This window comes from Mustela nivalis (assembly GCF_964662115.1).
Source record: "Mustela nivalis genome assembly, chromosome: 6".
Classification (NCBI taxonomy): domain Eukaryota; kingdom Metazoa; phylum Chordata; class Mammalia; order Carnivora; family Mustelidae; genus Mustela; species Mustela nivalis.
This window is the reverse complement of record NC_139025.1, coordinates 67,958,549-67,979,070: the sequence shown is the minus strand read 5'-3', so window position 1 is coordinate 67,979,070 and position 20,522 is coordinate 67,958,549. Positions and strand designations below refer to the sequence as shown.

Genomic DNA, 20,522 nt, shown 5'->3' with positions numbered 1-20,522 from the left:
TGACCAAATATAAATCTATGGTTTTATTCAATACAATAGAGCTACTGATTGTGAGCTGAGACATCAGGGTCTTAAAGAAGGACCTATAGCTAGAGGCAAAACATATGGTCAAAGTCACAGAGTAATGGTGCCTAAGGAGCACTGTCTAAACAGAAGGCATCTTGTTGGCATTTTTCTTCAAACTTCTCTGAGCCTGTGGCAGTATGGCAAGAGACTGCGAGACATATTAATAAAGTTGGAAGTCTATAAGGAAGTAAATGTGACAGCTGCAATTTAAACCTGCCTTGGGGCAAAACTTAGGGATAAAAGAGCAGCATGCTTAACAAAGCTTCATATTTAAGAAAAAGTCCCCAAAAGTGCACAAAATGCACAATTGGGTAGAACTAAGTTTCATAATAGATACTTGTCTATAGAAACTGACAGAGAGTTTTATGATGGAAGAAAATGGTCCATGCATTTGCTGTGACTCAGACATCATTCCTCTCTGCCCGCTTTGCTCTCAGACATGGGGTTATTGGCAACAGAGAATGCAAATCAGAAAGAGATGATGCTCACCAGAGCAAGACTCGGCTATGTTCACAAAGTAGGGAAAGGTGCTACCATGGAACGAGTTCTTCAACTGATGCTTTCTGTGATGCCTGAGTTTATTCCAGTTCAAGAAATAATTATCAACCACCTATCATGCCCCTTACACTTGTTAGGGTACGGAGTCGACCACCCCTCAATTAGACAGAGGACACTCTCGATAATGCAAGTCACACAGCAAGGTTTATTTCCAGCTAGCTGGAGTCCAAGTATCCGCCCAGCACCGCGTGTTTCAACAAGGACCCCAAGCACTCAAAGCCAAGGGTTTGTATAGCATTTTCAAGGTACTTCTCCATGGCTACATACATATCTTGCGCCCCACTTTGACAGTTTAACTTTGTTTAAACTTTTGCCACTCCAGCATCACCCTGGCACCATCCTGGCGGTTAAGTGAGATTTAGGTTTAGAAGAAATTTAACTTTATTTACATTTCCTTCTGCCTCCGCCTCCTTCAGTTTTATGGTGGGGAGGGAGACCTTAGGCTTTGAGGAACTGAGCCACTTGTCTCTGGTCCATTGAAGAGATAGCCTTTTTTGTTGTAAATCACCAGGACATTTGCAAACCAAGGGAGACTCCTGTCTTGCAGGATTGTGATCTCTGCAAGTTAACGATTTGTTTTCTTTAACATCTGGTCCCTGTGGCGCCATCACCTGACTGCCCTGGTGGTGTATGATTAAGTTGTTTCTTACGTTTTAGCTACTTTCTCTTATCTCAAGTCAAGTACTCCGTGTGGGCTGGTTAGGGACGTTCAGTAAAATGGTTTCCCAGCCTTCAGGATGGCCATTCTTATGCTAACCCACTCTTACAGTGCAAGGTGCCCTCTTTTGCTTTGCCAAGATGGCTGTACTTATGTCAGGGCTAGACTCCAGGTAGGTACAGCCTTGTTTTTCTTGGCCTTCACACCTGGAGCTGGTTTCTGGGACTTGTTTTTAAGTTCCCTGGGGGAGGGGAGCAGGGACAATAAAATAGGTCCTTACACACTGAAGCAGCTTTGTATAAGAGTCAAGTAGGCAAAAATAGTTAATGCAGATACTAACTTCAGCTTCAGTCCAAGCCTCAACACATTAGCTCCATGAGCTCTTTTAATAACAGTGGTAATAATAACAATAACAGTATTTGTTGAGGGGTTACTAATCACCAGACACAGTGCTAAGGGTTATATAATTTAATCCTCATAACCAACTAATGAGTTAGATACTGTCATTATGATCCCCTTATAGGAATGAGGAAATTGCAGCCTAAACAGGTGAACTAATTTTCCTAATGTGACACAATTAATACATAACAAACCTGGGCTGTGAATCCATGCAATCTGACTCTACACACGAGACCTTAATCATCACTTTATATTATTTCCTAATTCATTTACAATTTCTGGTACTGTTTCCTCATCTGAAAAAAGAAAACTGATAGAAAATACTTCCTTGCTGCATTATCATGAAAATTAAAAATACTGTAATTTTAATGGCAGCAACAAGGTACACAGAAAGCATCTAGCATAGTCGTGTCACCAAATTATCTCCATTATGATTCAGTTTTATATTTTTCCTTGACTTTTCTGGTTCTTGAAATTTCACATACTTCATGGTTTAAACTATATAATTTAAAAATCATTTATATTATCTTTAATTTTTTTTTTTTTACTTGAGTATAGTTGAACCTCAATGTTTTATTAGCTTCAGGTATGCAGCATGGAGATTCAACTTCTCTATACATTATGCTATGCTAGCAGGTGTAGTGACGGTCTGTCACCACACAACATTATTACAGTACTGTTGAGTATTCCCTATGCTGTACCTTTTTTTCCTGTGAATATTCGTTCCTGAACCGGAAGCCTAAACCTTCCACTCCCTTTCACTCCTCTGGTCCATCCCCCACTCATCCACCCTCTGGCAACCCCCAATTTGTTTCCTGTATTTACTGGTTCAATTCTGCCTTTTGTTAATTTTGTTTATTTGTTATTCATTCGCTTTATTGTTTAGATTCTACATAAAACTTCCTCATATACTATTTTGTCTTACTTGCTAATATTTCCAACACATTATAACCTTCTTTTCCTACATAGTTAATACATTTATGGGTAAACTATGACTCACAACACACACGCCACTTACTTTAGCCGCTCAAACTTATCTTCATTTCATTGATCTGTTGCCTTCTGACTGATTAGTGAGATCTGGGTTTTTGATGTGCTGAGTATTCGTTTCCTCCACTGTACAAATAAACCACCACATTCAATCTTTCCATTTGGATGGCTGTCCGAAGGTCTAAATTTGCGGAACGGGAAGGAACGGCAAATCCATTTGATCACCATGATTCATGGTCTCAGGCATGTGTAGTTTTGGGCCAGAACCCACTGCCCCACACCTGGCCAGGCGCCTCCTCCTAGGCAAGGCTCCCTGCACTGTCAGTTTGATAGGAGTAGGGTGTATGAATCATCCAAAGAGCACTGGGGTTTATACCATCCGTCGTGTAAGCCAGAGTCCTTACGGAAAAGTCTGCAATGCGGACCTTCCTTCCACACCTGGGATCTCCAAGTGATTCTTACCTCAGGACGCCACCTACCAGCCTTATATAGATCTCCCGCGATTCACTGGGAGGGGAGTTCTCAGCTGCAGCACCGCAAGCCCGCCATCCCCTGACCATCCCAGTCCATCCTCTGCCTGCCCCTCCTTTAGGACCTGCATTTCTTCCACACACTTGAAGCCACATAGCTCACCCTTGGGGGTTCCACCTGTGCCTTGCCTGTCTTCCTAGGAAACGCCACGTTCCACTAACCCAACCACACCCCAGTCTGGCCCCTGGGCTTCCCACGGTGTTCAAAAGGAAAAAGGAAAAAAAAAAATAATAAATCATACCTGAATCACCAAAAGCAGTTTGGTAATATACATGCATTTGATCTCCAGATGCCTAACTCCTACTTCTGTTAGGTTGGTTCTAATCTCCAGATGGGTAAAGGGGTCAGAGGGTCTTAAATATTACATCTTTAAGCATCCCCCTAATCCACATCTAATTAGAATACTTTTTACCCCCACATTTTGGCTTAAAAACTACATATGAAATGCTTACATTACTACTTCAATAGCTGACATATAATATATGCATTTTTTTTCTTTTGCTTATTGAGAAATTTGTCTTGTTTCTCACTGTGCTAGAAATGTCTTAGGTAAAAGTATTTTACCTAAGTATAAAAGTATATACCTAAAAGTATATTTAAGAACTACAGTTCTTAATACATAACTGGTATTTAATTAATATAATTTCCTTTTTTTTCCATTCTAGGTATAAAACATAGTTTTTAGTAACAAAAAAGAAAACAAACAAACAAACAAACAAACAAACAGTTCTGTTTAAAATGGCTGGCTAACCAACCAAGTATGCTTAAAACTCACATCTTTGTTTTGTCCTCACAATGTTTTTCTCACATGGAAAGCTTTTCAAATCTATTGGCATGCTTTCTAACCAGGAGTTCCTCGTATGAATCATGGTTAATTGTAAGATGCAGTTGTAAACAATCTGTATCAATTAGTTCAATAGCAAGAGCCTGTGAGAAGCTGCCATTTGCCTTCTCTGAAAATCAGTTACACATTTGGGTCCTTTTGCAAGTTCTCACTCCAGCTTGCTTCCAGTTTGAACTTCTGTCTTTCCAACATTAAAAAGTTGAGAACTGTACTTCTGAGACCCTCTTTAAATAGGCTTCTGGAGTCTAGTTCCCACCAATTAGATAGCTGAACACAATATTTGAAGGTGAAAATAACTCAAGAGCTTGCTTCCTGCCACTTTGTCAATTGCTGCTACTAAGATAGTTCACGGACATGTTCATTTTTGGTGTAGTGTTCCACGCTTAAGCCTCATGGGTAACAAAGACCCCAAAGCCAGGCTGTGACAGGATTCAGCCTCCGGTGAAGGCTTGTGGCTACCTGGGAAACGAGGAAGGTGCAGTGGTGGTGGTGTTAGTTTTCAGTACCTGGACTGGAGCTGTAGTGGGGTTTTAAACGAATCAGTTCCAGGATTGCCCTCAGATTTCACTTTACCCAGCAGCTATAGCATATATATATATATCTGAGTGTCCTTGGAGGACCAACCTAAAGCTTCATTCGACTCCTCCATTTATTTTATAATTCAATTTTTAATATTAAATGAATTTCTGTTTAAAATTATAGCAGTATTTTCTGAAGCCTGAAATGATCCCTGACCGCTATAGGACTTCTCAAGTTTAATTTTTGAGTCTGTGCTGATTTTGCAGAATTAAAGACTTATTTTATAAAGCACTTTCATTTTTTATATATTTTAACACTACTCTGAAAAGCCTGAAAGGACTATTTTTCATTCAGTACTTTAGATTTGTAAGTGAAGTGTCATGGATGGGTCATTATAGCAATAAATTGCCTAGTAGTCTTCTATTTCTACTGTCATAGAATTTGAAGTCAGACATTATTGATGGATATACTAGTTGCAAATAATTTAACAGCCATTAAATATAAAATTAGCAGATATGGATAGATTTTTATATAACCCTATATAATGTTTTAAATGTTAATAACATTAAGTAAATGTTAATAAATGTACCCTCTATCAATTTTTAAGGTTTACAGGAACCAAAAGACATTCAAATTTCATCAATAAAATAACTTTATTAAAAAGAGACTAACAGAAAGGTTATTTAGCTTTGGAAAGGATCACAACTTAACCTTTACAAAAGAAAGATAATGCTCCTATATTCACATATTTTTTTCTAGCTGCTACATTTTGGGGTCCATTTCTGATGCTGACAGAACCAGAGGTCAGCTGCGCCAAAATAATGGGATTTTTAAAACTCTGAGTGAAAAGCAAAACATGGCAATAGACAATGAACAGTATGGGTGGGAGGAAGAGAGGAATAAAATTAATCAAAACATGAAGCATATCTTTCTGGTTAAAAAATCAAATTAAAATTTTATAATTTGATGAAATCTAAACTTTATCAAAATAATAGAATGAAGAAGAGACTGAAACCTGAGATCAGACTCTATATGTAAACCAAGAGTCCATCTAAGGAAAAGGTAAGTACAAGGTGAAACAGACATATTTGTGATTTGCAGCATTAAGGAGGTTTATTCATCGAGGTTTTACAGTCTTTACTGTTTGTTTTTCATAGAATGGCTAGAATGTGTTCCCCTTGTTATATATTGATTGGTTACTTTTTATATTTCATTACAATTACATGTTAGGAAATAGATTTCCAACATTTTATATTGCTGGGTAAATTGCAAGCTGCCAGAGCCAGGAGATCTTGTAACCCAAATTTCAAGATTCTGCAAATATAGAGACTGTATTTAGGTTTATTTCAGAAACAAGATTGCAGGGTCTAGACGGGGTGAAATAGGGTTCTAATGGACAAAAATTTGGACCTGAGGTAGCCAATCACCTTGTCACTCTTTCAACACATTTTTCCCACTTACTGGCTTTTAGTGTCCAAGATAGTATTTAGTTTTCAAGTATGGGCTTCAGTAAAGAATTAGAGTTGATAGGAGCCTTATGGGACAAGAAAAAGACAAGATAATGGATGATTTATGCTGCAAGCTTGTTGTACCATTGATTTGACTGTTTTATTTAAAATATACACTCCTTCAACTTCTGCAGGAAAATTCAGATCTATGTTATTTAGCTGCCTAAATACACTTAAAAGTTATCATATAACTTCAATTAAACTTTGCCACTTTGAAATATTGGCATTAAAATAAAGAAAAAAGAAACTAAAGGTATCTGCTTATAAAAGGGATTGGCCTAGGTTGATGTTGAGTTTTTTATAATTTGATCTTAGATTTCTCATGTATGATTCCTATCAAATGGATAAATGGCATTGATTAACAGTCCATCGTAGGCATTGGGTGCCACAGCAGGGCCTGTCAGAGTTTTGCATCCATTCCACCATAAAATGTCCTTCTACTTTATCCACAAAGGACGTGGTTCTTATATATATTTATATTTTCAATCAAAAGCAAGGGTGTTTCCTTTAATCAGGACTCCTGAAAAATAGATATGGACCAATCCTGTATAATAAGTCTTAAATTTCTCAACCATTCAAAGGGGAAAAGAATGTTGATTTATCCTGTCAACAAAATCATGGTAGGGAATCCTATTAGAGAATACAAATGTTAAGGACAAATATGTCAGAGTACCTGAAAACAGTTGTGAAGGCCAAGGCATATCATAATCTATATAATTTTAGTGAAGTTTATAATCAGACTTGGAGCCCAAATTGTATTTGTAGGGCTCGAAGCTCTACAAAGCTCAATACAAATTTTATTTTTCAAATCACTAAATCAAATTTGCATTTGTATCTTGATTAGTCAACAGAAAGAAACAAGTAATAAAATAAGTTTTCTGGCTCTGATAGGAAATAAAATATTATGAAAATACTGTGATGAATATTTGCTTGATCTTCTGCTTATCGATCTATTCAAAGATTACTTTTTTCCCTGCATGAAGTATGAAGTCATTATCTTTTACAGAATTAGTGGACTCTGCTAAAAAATGACTGTATCCTTGAATTGTCTTTGCTCTAGCTACTATGGTCAATGAGCTCATGGGATCTGTGATTTGGTGTTATTTAGAATATTGTTTTTCATCATACCAGGTCTTATCTAGAGTTAACAAGACTATACACCACATGATTTAGCTTTGGTTAGGTTATTATAGTTAATTGATAGAAACAATCAATAGAATTCCTATGATGGACATCTCTCTATACATGTAAATTAAAATTTCAAACATCTTTTTACATTTTGTTTTCCTCTTTTAAATACAACCTATATTTTCATTTGAAATATATCTTTTTTTCCTCATTTTCAAAGTCATTCCTCACTTTAACTTTCTAGTCAGTTTCATTCATTTAATGCTCATTGAGTTCTTACTGTGAGTCATATCCCATGTACTCTTCCATACCAAGCACCCTAGAAACCTTGACATGCCCTTGACTGATCACAGGATACTTTCCAGAAAATTTTGTGATAATCAGTTTCTCATTTTTCCTTAGTTTCAAAGCGGAATCAAAGTATTTGCCTTTTGAAACTTGAATGTTTTATTCTTTTGCTCAAAATTATATTTTATATATTTATCCATGTTGAATGGTGTATGTGTTTGTTCATTTTAACTGCTATTTATTATATGTTTTCATATATCACAATTTATTCTACTATTAATGAAATTTCAGTTTTTCCAACTTTTTTGCATATAAAAATAGTGACAGAAGGAACATTTTTGCATATGTATACATTTTTGTGTATGCAATAGTCACATAATATATATACATACATATACACATATAAATGTTTTAATATATAATATTTTATACATAATCTTTTTATATATCTACTTGTATATACAAAGAGCTTTGCTGGAATGGAATTGGTGGGCCACAGGGTATGTGAACCTTTAATTTTTTCAGCAAATGTTTTTTAATGAGGTGGTAAAATCAATAGTTTGTGAGTACTCAGTGTTCCACAATCTTGCCAACACTTAATTTTCTTAGGTTTTTAAATTTTTGCCAGTCAGGTATATAATGCTATCTTGTTATGTTTTAATTTGCATTCACCTGATAACAAATGAGTTGGGTGTCATCTCATGTTTTTTGAATCATATTGTGTTCTAAATGCTTTCCTGTTTTTCCATTCACGAGTAAAGTTTTTAATCTACTTGGAAATTATCTTTTTTTATAATAGGAAGTTTGTGACAGGTTTTATTTTTTGCTGTACATGTACCCTATTTATTGAAAATTTATTGAAAACTGTCCTGTCCATGTTGATCTGCACCATGATCTCTCTGAGGTATTGTACGTTCATATATGTATAGGTCTATTACTCTGTTTTTCAAATTTTCCATCTGCGTGCTAATACAATAGACTTAAATAACTCCAACTTTATAGTTGGTAGACATTTGAGCAATACTACAGAAGCAGAATAGACCCACACCCCAAATTTGGTTTGCATGTGCTACTCATTATATCACACACAGAGCAAGGGTATAATGAAAAGGTTTAGTACTTATAAATGATTCTTTCTGAGAAGAGACTCTGGACTCCAGGAAACAAACTGAAGGTTATAGAAAGGAAGGGGTTGGGAGGATGGGGTAGCCGGGTGACAGGGTGACAAGTATTAAGGAAGGCACAAGTTGTGATGAATGCTGGGTATTACTCACAACTAAGGAATTGTTGAATACTACATCAAAAACTAATGATGTACTATATACTGGATAACTGAACATAATAAAAAATATTTAATTAAAAAACAAAGGAAAATGAGACTTGGTTAGGGTTTTTATAAGCTAGGGAGTGAGGCCAGGTTAAGTGTTTCCCCATGTGGGCAGGGGCTTACTTGGCTTTAGTCTCCTGCTGAGGCCAAGAGTGAGTGCTTTCTTATCATCTTGCCTAGATAATGGGGCAGAACTAGAAGAGGGAAGAGGGAAGTTCTCAGCAGTTAAACATTAAATTATGGAGTCAGAGTCTTTATTATAATTTACTCCTGATATTTCCTGATTGCTAAATATGCCATGTTCCATTTAATTGAATTTGAACTTGTTTAAGTCATTATGATGTTCTATGAAGCCTGAAGCCTGAGAGTAGGTAAAGTTCCATTGAATGCTTTGTTCAAGACCCAAAGCATTATGTATTTCACTGAGAAGTGAAATGAATGTCTTGGTTATGATCAGTAATGTCCGAAACTCCAAAAAAGATAGAGTGTTTTTCCGAGAGCTTATATTAAGGCTTTAGTATGTGTAGATGCATGTGTGACCTTGATTTATACTTGGAGTATCTGCAAGCCAAGAGATTCCCAGAATCTTTACCACAAAGGGGGAAACCTTACACAGGGATTTGTTTTGCTGCATTTGGCTGGACCCACACCCAAACTATTTGCAAAGTGCCACATGCATAAAAATATGCATATACAGTCTATTACTGTCCAGGGCATTCAGTGCTAAGATGACTGCCTAAAATATGGTCATCTGTGCTGGTCTAGAGTCCAATCCTTTATCAGGGACATGCAAGGAATGAAAAGCAGAGCCTCTCTACTGAGTTCTATCTCACACAATGATGTTGCACCATCCATCAGTGCATGATCTCCCCTTGTTATTCATCTAATAAATTGCAACAAGTCATCTGGCAAGACAAGGAATCCTCCAGCACTAGAGCAGTTGGCAAAAGACCTGGTACAGGGAAGCTCATCCCTTCCTGCAGGTAGGATATGGTAGAGGGCTCAGACTAGTCTCCCATCACATAGTGAGGAGATCTTGGAGGCCACGCTGAGCTTATAGTGAGCTGCTTACATGATCTAACATGTAATAGGAAGCTATGTATGGACAGTCACAGGCTGAGGGTCTATGAAAGTTTCTATTTCCAGGAGAGTCCAGTATATGGACAATGATTGCCACTCTAATGGCATATAGCATGAGACAAAAGATGGACAGTTTCTTGCATCGGAAAACCATGGGCAAATTATGACCTTAATGGGAGATTACAGGAGGCATGAGAGGCTGTTGCTAAAGCCTCTAAAAGAAATGATTAGCTAGGATTCCTTCAAGCACTATCAGGAGTTGCCTGTTGTATTTCAATTTGGACAGATTATAGAGCCTTTTGCTGGACAGTCTCTTTGAAAGGTAGGTTCATTTGTAAGGAACAGTACAGATGATTTAAGTAAAACACAATTGTGGGTATATGGCCTCCAGATCCCAAAAAGGCCTAAAAGATATTGTGGGTGTTGAGAGGGTTGACAGCTGTTTCTTTATGGTGTCAGAGATAAGAGGGCTTCAGTTTATCAAATAATTTTCAGGAACGTAACTAATATAACAGGGGCTTACACAATCTGTGAGTCAGTGGCTCATCTCCTTTTTTGTGATCTTTTTAGTATATGCATATTCTGAAGGAATGTGTGAAATGGAACTCCTCAGAAAAGGTTCTTATCAAGGTAATGTCTTACCTGTGTTTTTGCAGAAATTTCCACACATTTAACATCTCTCCTGCAAAGGTGTATTTATGTTCCTATGAAAGTTAAGGCATTTTGTAACAGACACTTCTGTTAAATCATCACGTTGTACACCTTGAACTTCATAATGTTGTATGTCAATTAAATCTCAGTAAAGCTGGGGGTAAAAAGAGGGCAAATTATAGTTGAAAGTTGTTGAAAAAGGCACTGAACAGAACATATTAGCCAAATCTATAATAGCAAGACATTTACCAATTGCTGATAATTGGTAAAATTGGATGGAATCAGTAATTTCAAGTTTCAAAAACACTGGGTAGCAGGACATAATACTGCCTACAGTATCAAGCTTGTGGTAATCTCCTATGAAATGGTACTCTTTTTTCTTTCTTTCTTTCTTTCTTTTTTTTTTTTTTTCTGTAGGTTTAAGAACAGGCCAAATTCGACTACTGAATGGAGAAGCTGTGAGGATAATCATGCTTTCTCAAAGAGTTTACATTTGTCATATTAATTATTTTAAGTAGGAAAGAGGACGTTTTTATGGGGTCCCATTTTGTCAAACCAATTTTCAAGCCACAAAGATTCTGAGTAATTTTATTACTTTTTGGGTCAGAGTGTCCATGTCTACTATAGGATACTATGACCATGGAAAATTTAGGCTAGGTAGTAGTTCTGATGGTTAACATGAGGTACACATTTTTGTCCCCCATTGTCCATCCTGTAATTCCTCTAAAGGCATAGGGGTGTACCCTATTGAAATTTAGTGAAACCCCTGGATATAATATAACGTAACCTCACTTTCAATTAAGGCCATGAGATTTTCCAGTTGGTGCATTTAGCAGGTGGTCATAATCCATGTTGTCATGCCATAGACTGCAAAAGCCATTCAGCATCCTATCTTTTTGCAATAAAAATTATTTTAGTAAATTTTGGATTTTGATTGGATCAAATTGTGGACTTCACTTTCAGTTGTTTGTTTCCTCCCCTAGTATCTAGGTTTATTTCTTTTTCCACCCCTCATTTTTTGGTCATTACTAGATCCATTTTGTAGTGGAGAAGGTCCTCTCTAGCCTATTGATAGGTTACTTCCAGCAGACTGCAAAATCAGTATTGTCAGGGTTAGGAGAGTCCCCCATGTCGAGGGTTTCTTCATAGGGTTTAAAGACCTGGGGACAAAGTAAGGTTTGAATTAACTCCCTTTCTGTTACCACAGAGGTGTTATGCTTGTTTTTCTCCATAACCTTTGGGATTCAGATCTTTTGTGGAGATAGAGGATGGGCAGCAGCAGCAATAGCAAAGGCAATCTATAGGGTCCTAATAAGCCATCTACCTTTAGGATCATAGACCTCAACAATTCAAATCTTCGAACAGTAACCAATGTTCAAGTTGTGTCTGCTCTTTCTCCACATGAGTAATCACCCAAAGTGCCTGTATGTAGCACAGGATGTAGTCTTTCTCATGAGTACTTTACAGCATGAGGCCAATACTTGGTTGAGACACTTAAGTAGTTGGTCACAGATTAGGTCTATCCCCTGATTCTAATGTCAGCCACAGCTTACAATGGAATAAAGACACATGATACGATCTTAAGACACACATCTAAGTAGAGGTTGAGGCACATAATACAGAGCTACTTTTATGTGTGTCCCAATCCTATACCTCTGTCCTTAAATGATGTCAACTAGTAATTGAACTGACTTAGTTTGGTTAAATCTGTAATACAGTGCCTGAGTCAGTTTGATCAGCTATAGAAGAATACTATAAACTGGGTAGCTTAAAAAGCAAACATTTCTCACAGTTTGGAACATTGAAGTCTGGGATCAGAATGCCAGCATCATTGAGCTTTGTGACACTTCTATATGTCTTCCATATCCTTCATTCATGCATGCCTGCATAGCAAGATCTTCTGTCTCTTCCTCTTTTTAGAAGAGTATTAATTTCATCACAAGGGCCCCACCCTTGTGACCTAGTCCAATCCTGATTACCTCCCAAGACCATACCACCCAATACAATCACACTGGAGATTAGAGTTTCAACATGTGGACTTTGTGGGTCACAAACATGTAATTCATAACACAGAGCCATAACGGAACCCAGAAAATGTAGCACAGACCTGCATAGCTTGAAGAGCAAGCTGGCAGGCAGACAGTAGATAAAAATGTATGCATACCACCAGGCAGCAAAGCCAGTAAGCAAACCAAAGCAAAAGAACAAAGACCCCTGGTGGTGATAGACATCTTACTCATGGTGCCAATGCTTGTGTCTACCCATAAGGAGCCATACAGACTCCAACCCAAAGATAGGGTTCTAATGTCAAGACTGATGATATCATATCCACATGAAGAGTAGGTGAAAATGTTTATTACTTACCAAATGAAGCTTTCTGGGGACAGCAAGTCAGAGTTCTCAAGGAAATCCAAAAATGGCTTCAGAAGGTGAGGAAAGGGGACTTGTCTGGGGTTTTTACTGTGATTAGTTCTTGGGGCTGGACTAAGTGTTCCTATACTTGGGTAGATGTTTCAAATATTTCAATCTTCATCTAGCACCAAAAGAAGGAAACTCAGACTTTCTTATTAGTCTGATCATTTGTGTGGCTGAGGGGAAGAGGAAAGGATGAAACTTAAAATCACTCAGAATCAAATAACAAAATATGGAATACTTTCTTGAGTAAGACAACTTCCCACTTACATAATTATAATACGCTTTCCTGTGATCTCTTTGTGTTCATCCTTCTTGGAGCTTGTTGGGTCTTTTAGATATATACATTCATGTCTTTTATCACATATGGAAAGTTTTTGACTTTTATTTGCTCAAACGTTTTTTCCTCTGTTCCCAGCCTCCTCTCCTCTGGGACTCCATTTACTCATATGTTGCTATACTTAATAGTATTCCATATTCTCTTAGACTCTGTTCATTTTTCTTCATTCTCTTTTTTCTCTTCAGAGAAGATGATTTAAACAAACTTTCTTCTGTTTACTCAAATCTGCTATTTAAAAACCTGTCATGAATATCTCATTTCCATTATTGTACTTTTTAGCTCCAGAATTTCTGTTTGGTTCTTTTTTATAATTTCTATCTCTTGGATAATGTTTTTTTTTTTGAGATGTCATTCTTCTGATTTCCTTTAGCTCTTTATTCATGATTTCCTTTAACTCTTAGAGCATACTTAAAATACTTGATGCAGTCTTTGTCTGGTAAACCCACTGTCTGTGCTTCCTCAACAACAGTTTTGTTAATCTCTCCTATAAATTGGACATACTTTCTTATTAGAATATGCATACTTTATAATTTTTTGTTGAAAACAGCGTTTTGAATATTATAATATTCTAACTCTGGAAATCAGGTTCTTCTTTCTCCTCGGTGTTCTTTTTTGTTGCTTGTTGTGATTGTAGTAGCTTGTTTAGTCAATTTTCTAAACTATTTTGTAGTCTGTATTCATTGTAATGCTTTGACATTCAACTTTCTGTGGTCAGCTCATGTTTTGGAAAGAGATTCTCTTGAATGCTAGAAGTCAAAATTTACTTTAAAAAAAAAAAGGTTAAAAAAAATCTCTTCTAGGTTTTGCAGATTGGTTCTGTGTTGGAATATCTTTCACTGCTTAGCCAGACCATTTACAAGTCAACCTTAGCCTTCACTTCCTGCCTGTACTGAACCAACAGATCTACCAAAAATAGAAGTCTTAAGGGTATAATTTTTGTATGTTTATTACTGCTTGATTTTCTTCTGTTTTTCTCATGTTTTTCGTCTCTTTGTCTAACTGGCCTGTTTTATATTTCAACTCTTTGTAAAAAAAAAAAAAAAAGAAGAAGTATCATATTTAAATTCACAAAAGATTTTTTTTTGTTCTATTCATTATTTTTTTTTTCCTTTCTCATAGCACCTTGATCTTCTTTATGATGATTTTATTTATTATTTCCTTAAGGTGTCCTTCCACTGCTTATATTTTCTCTTTATTTTCTTTTTCCTCTTTTGTCAAAGATTATCATTTTTCCTCTTTGATTGCTTGTTGGACCTGAGGGTTATTTTATATTCATAAAAATCTACTAAAGACAAATACTTGATTTTTAAGAATTAATATTTAATTTTTTCATGTTATTATTTTAATTTATTTAAGTTTTAAAAACATTTTATAAATCAATTATAAATTTAGAAGTCTTTGAACAACATATGTTCAATTTTAAAGGAAATTAATTGTAAACTTTAAATTGCATTTATACATGTCATATTTTTAATTTCCTTCTAAATACTTCAATTGTCTGATTAAAACAAAACCTTCCTGTATATTTAAATGATTTATAAATCTAATAAAGTAAACTTATGAATATGATTAATCCAAAGTTCTCTCAGAGTTTAACACTGAGTATATGCTTAATAAGATTACATCTCTAAATCAAACAACTAAATCAATTATTTAATAGTACTTAGAAGACTGTCACTCTAATAGGCCAAATACTCTTAAAGATTATAAGTGCATAAAACACCATAAATGTAGGTACAAATCCAAGTGGCCTAGGAAACTCATTGCCTTTTTCCTTTACATACTTTGCTGAATATAAAGTTCAGCAGATTTTAAGTAGCACAATAGAAAAATAGTTCTCCAGATGCGTCACTTTTTCAACAAAGATATATCCTCTCTCAAGAAGCTCTTATTGTCATATAGTCAAGGAGGTGATCCCTACCTTTTTCTAGCTCCCTCATGATTATGCACAGAAACATAGAAATGGACCCCCCTCTGTTGCCTCTCTTACATAGTGTCTTTCTCTGATGAACCTACACAAGCTTTTCTGTGGGATAATGAGAACTCAAAAATTATATGCTCTGTATTACAGAGTTCTGTGCCTGAAATATACTCCAATAAACCTTGTTGGCTTTAATAATAATGTCAATACAATTTCTCTACTAACAGACATATATATACTTACTGTGATTTTATATATGAGGAAGACAGTTCTCACTTCATTGAAATAATTAACTATTTTATAGCTGCTTTGTTTCAGGACTTGGACTTGGATATTATAAAATCAGTGTCCCTGCATTTGTTAGGAAATTTCACATTCACAAACACCAAATTCTTTGGTCAGTACCTATTAAACTTTTATAAGAATAATGAAAGAGTATTCTTGTCATAAGGAAAATTATGGTTAAGGTAGACTGTCAACATTAAAGAGGTCAATGTCTTCTAAGGAGGAGAATGTAGTTTGAGTTGTGGTAAAATTATCAGATCATTCTATATTTCTGGTAATCTTGAAAGAGAGGGAAGGTAGAAGATGCTCAAAATGGTGGAAATATCAGAAGAAAAAGATGATTTGGCAGTAACAGATTTATGAATGTTTTCAGAACTAACTCACTTAAAAACGCAACTATAGCAATGTGGAGAGAACTTTGTGAGATTTAAAGTAATAAGTTTATTATATCAAGTCCTTCTGTATTAATAGTAATTAACCATCTGTAGCTTTCATATCACAAGCAGAAACTCATGATAATTCCCTGTTCACTGAGGCATGCAAAAGCTATTATTTACTCATTAGCACATTAGTTTAGTATTGTTCCTTTAATTACCAAATTTTGAGATATAAAGTAATACAAGTTTTCTTTCAGTTTAACTTACAAAATATAGAATATGTATTTGCTCTTATGTTGTCAATGAATATATATCCCCTGATTGATTATTTTTAAATTTTATGTCTAGAGAGAATTAAATGTTGACTACTCAAGTTTTCCTGCTAGGAGAAAATAGATTTCCCGTCAATGCTTGGGTGACATCACACACTCCAGAATACACAATAAAAATGCATTTATTTCATATCTGAGATGTCTGGCACAGATATTTCTGAAAGGCAGAAAGCATGTAAAATGTAAAAACGCCTAGAAAAGTGCTAAACACTGTAATCCAACCTGTCATAACTGTATTGCTGTTTAAAAATATTGCCTGAAAAGAACATTTAGAAAACTCTTGGGTTGCTAAATCAAAATACTTCACTTTTCTCAGTACCCAATCAAATCAATATAATTTCAGTCCTAAAACAGTGCTCTATATATAGAAGAGGGGGTTGTGGGAGCTGATTTTTTTCTGATTTTTATTTATTTGTACTTCTTCTTTTAGAAAATTTACTTCTCTAGTAGATAAAAAGAATAGGGAAGTTTAAGGATGTCACTCAGCTCAATTTTATAATTCATCCCTATTTAAAAAAAAAACTCAGTGCACAATTTGTAGGGCCCAGTATAATATAAAAATGCAGTATTCCTTTTCAAAATGATTAACAATTTCAAGATGGTATCAATCCAGTCACAGGGACTTCCTATGCTTGGAGACTGTTGTAAATGCACAAATCACATATCCTGCTTGTACATAAATAGAATCGTATGGATTATGAAGTTTAATATTCTCAATTTACAAATGAGGAAGCATAAACCCAGAGATGGTAATAGCTGACGTATGATTACAGAAAATATGAAGATGTGAAATATCCTAGGTTCCAACATTCAGAATAAATCTTGTATTGCTTTTTCTTAAAATATATGTGAAAACATCTCCTATGTTAAATAAATTTTGTAAGTAGAGACAGAATAAGAAAAAAAAAAACCAAAGGGTTTTCAAAGATTATTGATATCTAAAATATATAATAGCATTATTAACTATTCACCTATTGTATAGTGTGATAGTTGAACAACAACATGAATATACTTAATGCCAATGAAATGTAAACTCAAAAATGGTTAAAATGATAAATTTTACATTCTGTAAATTTTGCCATGATTAAGAAAAATAGTCTGTGTGACGGTTAAATTTGTGTCAACTTGAGTAGGCTCAGGAATGCCTGGATTAACTGGTAAAACATTTTTCTTGTTGTGTCTGTGGGGGTGTTTTTGAAAGAGATTAGCATTTGAGTTGGTAGACTGAGTAAAGAAGACTGCCCTCACCAATGCAGGTGGGCATCAACCAATCTCTTGGTCTGAATAAAACAAAATCGTGGAGGAAGGACAAATTTGCTCTCCTGAACTGGAACACTGATTTTCTCCTGTCCTCAGGCCTCCTCCTGATTCTCAGGCCTTCAGACTCAAACTAGGATTTATACCATTGACTGCCCTGATTTTCAGACCTTAGAGTGTGTGCTAAAACTATACCACCAGTTTCCTGGGTCTCTGGATGGAGGATGGCAGATTGTGAAACCTCCATAATCATGTGAGCCAATCCCTCATAAAAACTCTCTTTCTGTATTTCTCTATACATCCCATTTGTTCTGGTTTGGTTTTTTATTTTGTTTTGTTTTGAGAATCTTATGAGATCAATTTATAATAATGAATATGATATCAATTTTTAAGACAATTTAAACCCCCATTTCAGTCTTAAAAAATTGTCTATCACTTCCTTGTATCTGTTGGTGGTCATAACAAGTAAAGCATACTTACCTAAATTATATGAACTTTCCCATCTCCATGTCTTTGCTTGATCTGTTTTTCAGACTGAAATACTCTTCTGACATGTCCTCGTTATCCCTGATTCAGGAAGCCAACTTTTTTCCCTCTTCACAAATACACATACTCTGTTATTTCAGCTTTTGAAACCCAGCTTATGCATCAAAAACCAAGTAAAAGGTAATTTCCAAGAAGTGTTCCTTATGTTCAACAATAAACAAATATTCCACTTCTGTAGCCATAATTTCATTGTTTTTCTCTTAGTCTGCAATGAATTATAATTAGTTATATACATATCTGTCTCATTACTTCAAATTGCCTTAAAATCAGAAAACTCAGCAAATATTTTATAATAATATTTGCCTTTGATTCCCCATAATAAATAACATTGTTTTAAAAAGCACTCTAACCTTGACTTACCTTCTAAAACTTAAATGATAAACTGTACCTCTCATGAATTTACAGGGCTATAACTCATATGAAACTACAAACCTTCTGTTTATTTAATATTTCAAAACATTAAAATTTCATATTTGCTTATTAAAGTTATAGAAAAAAAGAAAACAAAGTATCAAGTCTTATACTCATGAGGATGTACTACGAATACCATACTTTCTATGTGTGTTAGATTTCTATCAGAATATTTGTTGTTTAAGTACTAGAGAAAGATTTAAGTTTTCTTTAAGTTTTCTTTAATCAACTTCAACTTAGAATTAGTTTTAATACCTTTTCTACAAAATTCAGAGAGGCATTGTTCCAATGCATCCTTATGCAAACCAATGTTACTTTATCCTTATAATCTGCTACACAAATGAGCATAGCATTATTATATCATGCCAGCCTGGTCTTTCCTTCTAATTCTTTTGGAAAATTGAGCCTGTTCTACTAAGTCTGAAGAAAAAACTGTGTAACTCCCCCTGAACTAATTCCTTAATAATAAAATTCCCACTTGATTACATTCCAGTTGAGATCTATTTCACTAAGACTAAAAATATTAAGTCTAAAAGACCAAGTTAAAATAGTTACCTTGTTATACCAGATACAATATTGACTTATAAAAACAAGAAAACTTGACATTAAGGTCACTTAGTCCTACATTGATGAGATTTTGAAGAAATACAGGTTCCCTGTTTTAAATGATTTACATTATTTCCTAATTTTAGCAACTGGTGACTGAGAATTAATTGACTTTTATAAAGTCCTTCAGGAGTATTAATTTAACTTAGTGCAATTCCAAGTTAATGAAGTATGAGCAGTATGCATCTCATTTTTAATTTATATTTAGTCCTTAAAACTAAAATAATTTTAATTAACATTTTTCTGGAAATGAAACTTAGTTGCTTTTAGCTTACTAAAGTCTGATACAGATTCCAATCTAATATTAAAATTAATCATTCTCACATGGAAGAAATAGATTTAATCTAGGATTTGGGAAATTAAAATAATTTAGAATCAGAAACTCTTGATGTATGTATATTTAAATAGCTTTATTTTGTGCTTATTATACATATCAGTGCATGCATATTTCTATAGAATAAGATTATATCCAAAAACATAAAATGGAGGAAAAAAATTAATCCCAAATATTCCATTTCTAGAATTTTTTTTTTTGTATTTAAACATTGTTATGTCCTTTAAGTATGATATGTGTATGTGTGTACTAGTGTTTCTAAGGACTGAAAAGGTAAAAAAATCTCTTATTAAGATAGGAAATCTGTCCATTTGCAACTGTAATTGAGTTGAAATTTGAATTAAAAATGCTAATAGTTTCTAATTTCAAATATTAAAATCATGGCTAGCTTATTATGATAGGCAATATGGAGAACTGATCAAGATCATAGTCAATATCAATACATCTCAAATCATTGGGTTAAAGAGGAACTTTTTAATTTTTTTAAAATTTTTTTAAAGTAATATCTATGCTCAACATTAGGCTCAAACACATGACCCCAATATCAAGAGTTGCATGCTCTACTGACTGAACCAGGTGGGCACCCCAGAATTTTGATTTTTTTAATTCTTTTAATTTTTAATTGTTTGGAATATTACTCAGCCATCAGAAAGGATGAATATCCAACTTTTGCATCAACATGGATGGGACTGTAGGAAATTAAGCTAAATGAAATAAGTCAAACAGAGAAAGTCAATTATCGTATAGTTTCACTTATTTGTGGAACATTAGGAGTAGCATGAAGGACATTAGGAGAAGGAAGGGAAAAATGAAGGGGGAGAAAGTGGAGTGGGAGACAAACCATGGGAAACTATGGACTCTAGGAAACAGAGTTTTAGAAGGGAGGGGGCTGGGAGAATGGGTGAGCCTGTGATGTATTAAGGAGGACAAGGCTTGCATGGAGCACTGGGTGTTATATGCAAACAATGAATCATGGAACACTATATCAAAACCTAATGATGTACTGTATGGTGACTAACATAACAAAATAAAAAAATTATTTATTGAAGTATAGTTGAAAATATTACTAATTTCAGGTGTACAACATAGTGACTCTACATCTATATACATTATACTATGCTCACCACAGTGTAGCTACCATCAGTCACCATATA

At 34.9% G+C, this 20,522-nt stretch overlaps 1 long non-coding RNA gene across 1 annotated transcript; it reads left to right on the top strand.

Moving 5' to 3' along the window:
- The first annotated feature begins 12,420 nt into the window (after window positions 1–12,420).
- On the top strand, window positions 12,421–18,192 carry LOC309868184. The gene is made up of 3 exons (XR_014313565.1): window positions 12,421–12,976; window positions 17,590–17,724; window positions 18,005–18,192. It is a non-coding gene; the product is annotated as an uncharacterized lncRNA (long non-coding RNA).
- Window positions 18,193–20,522: the final 2,330 nt, after the last annotated feature.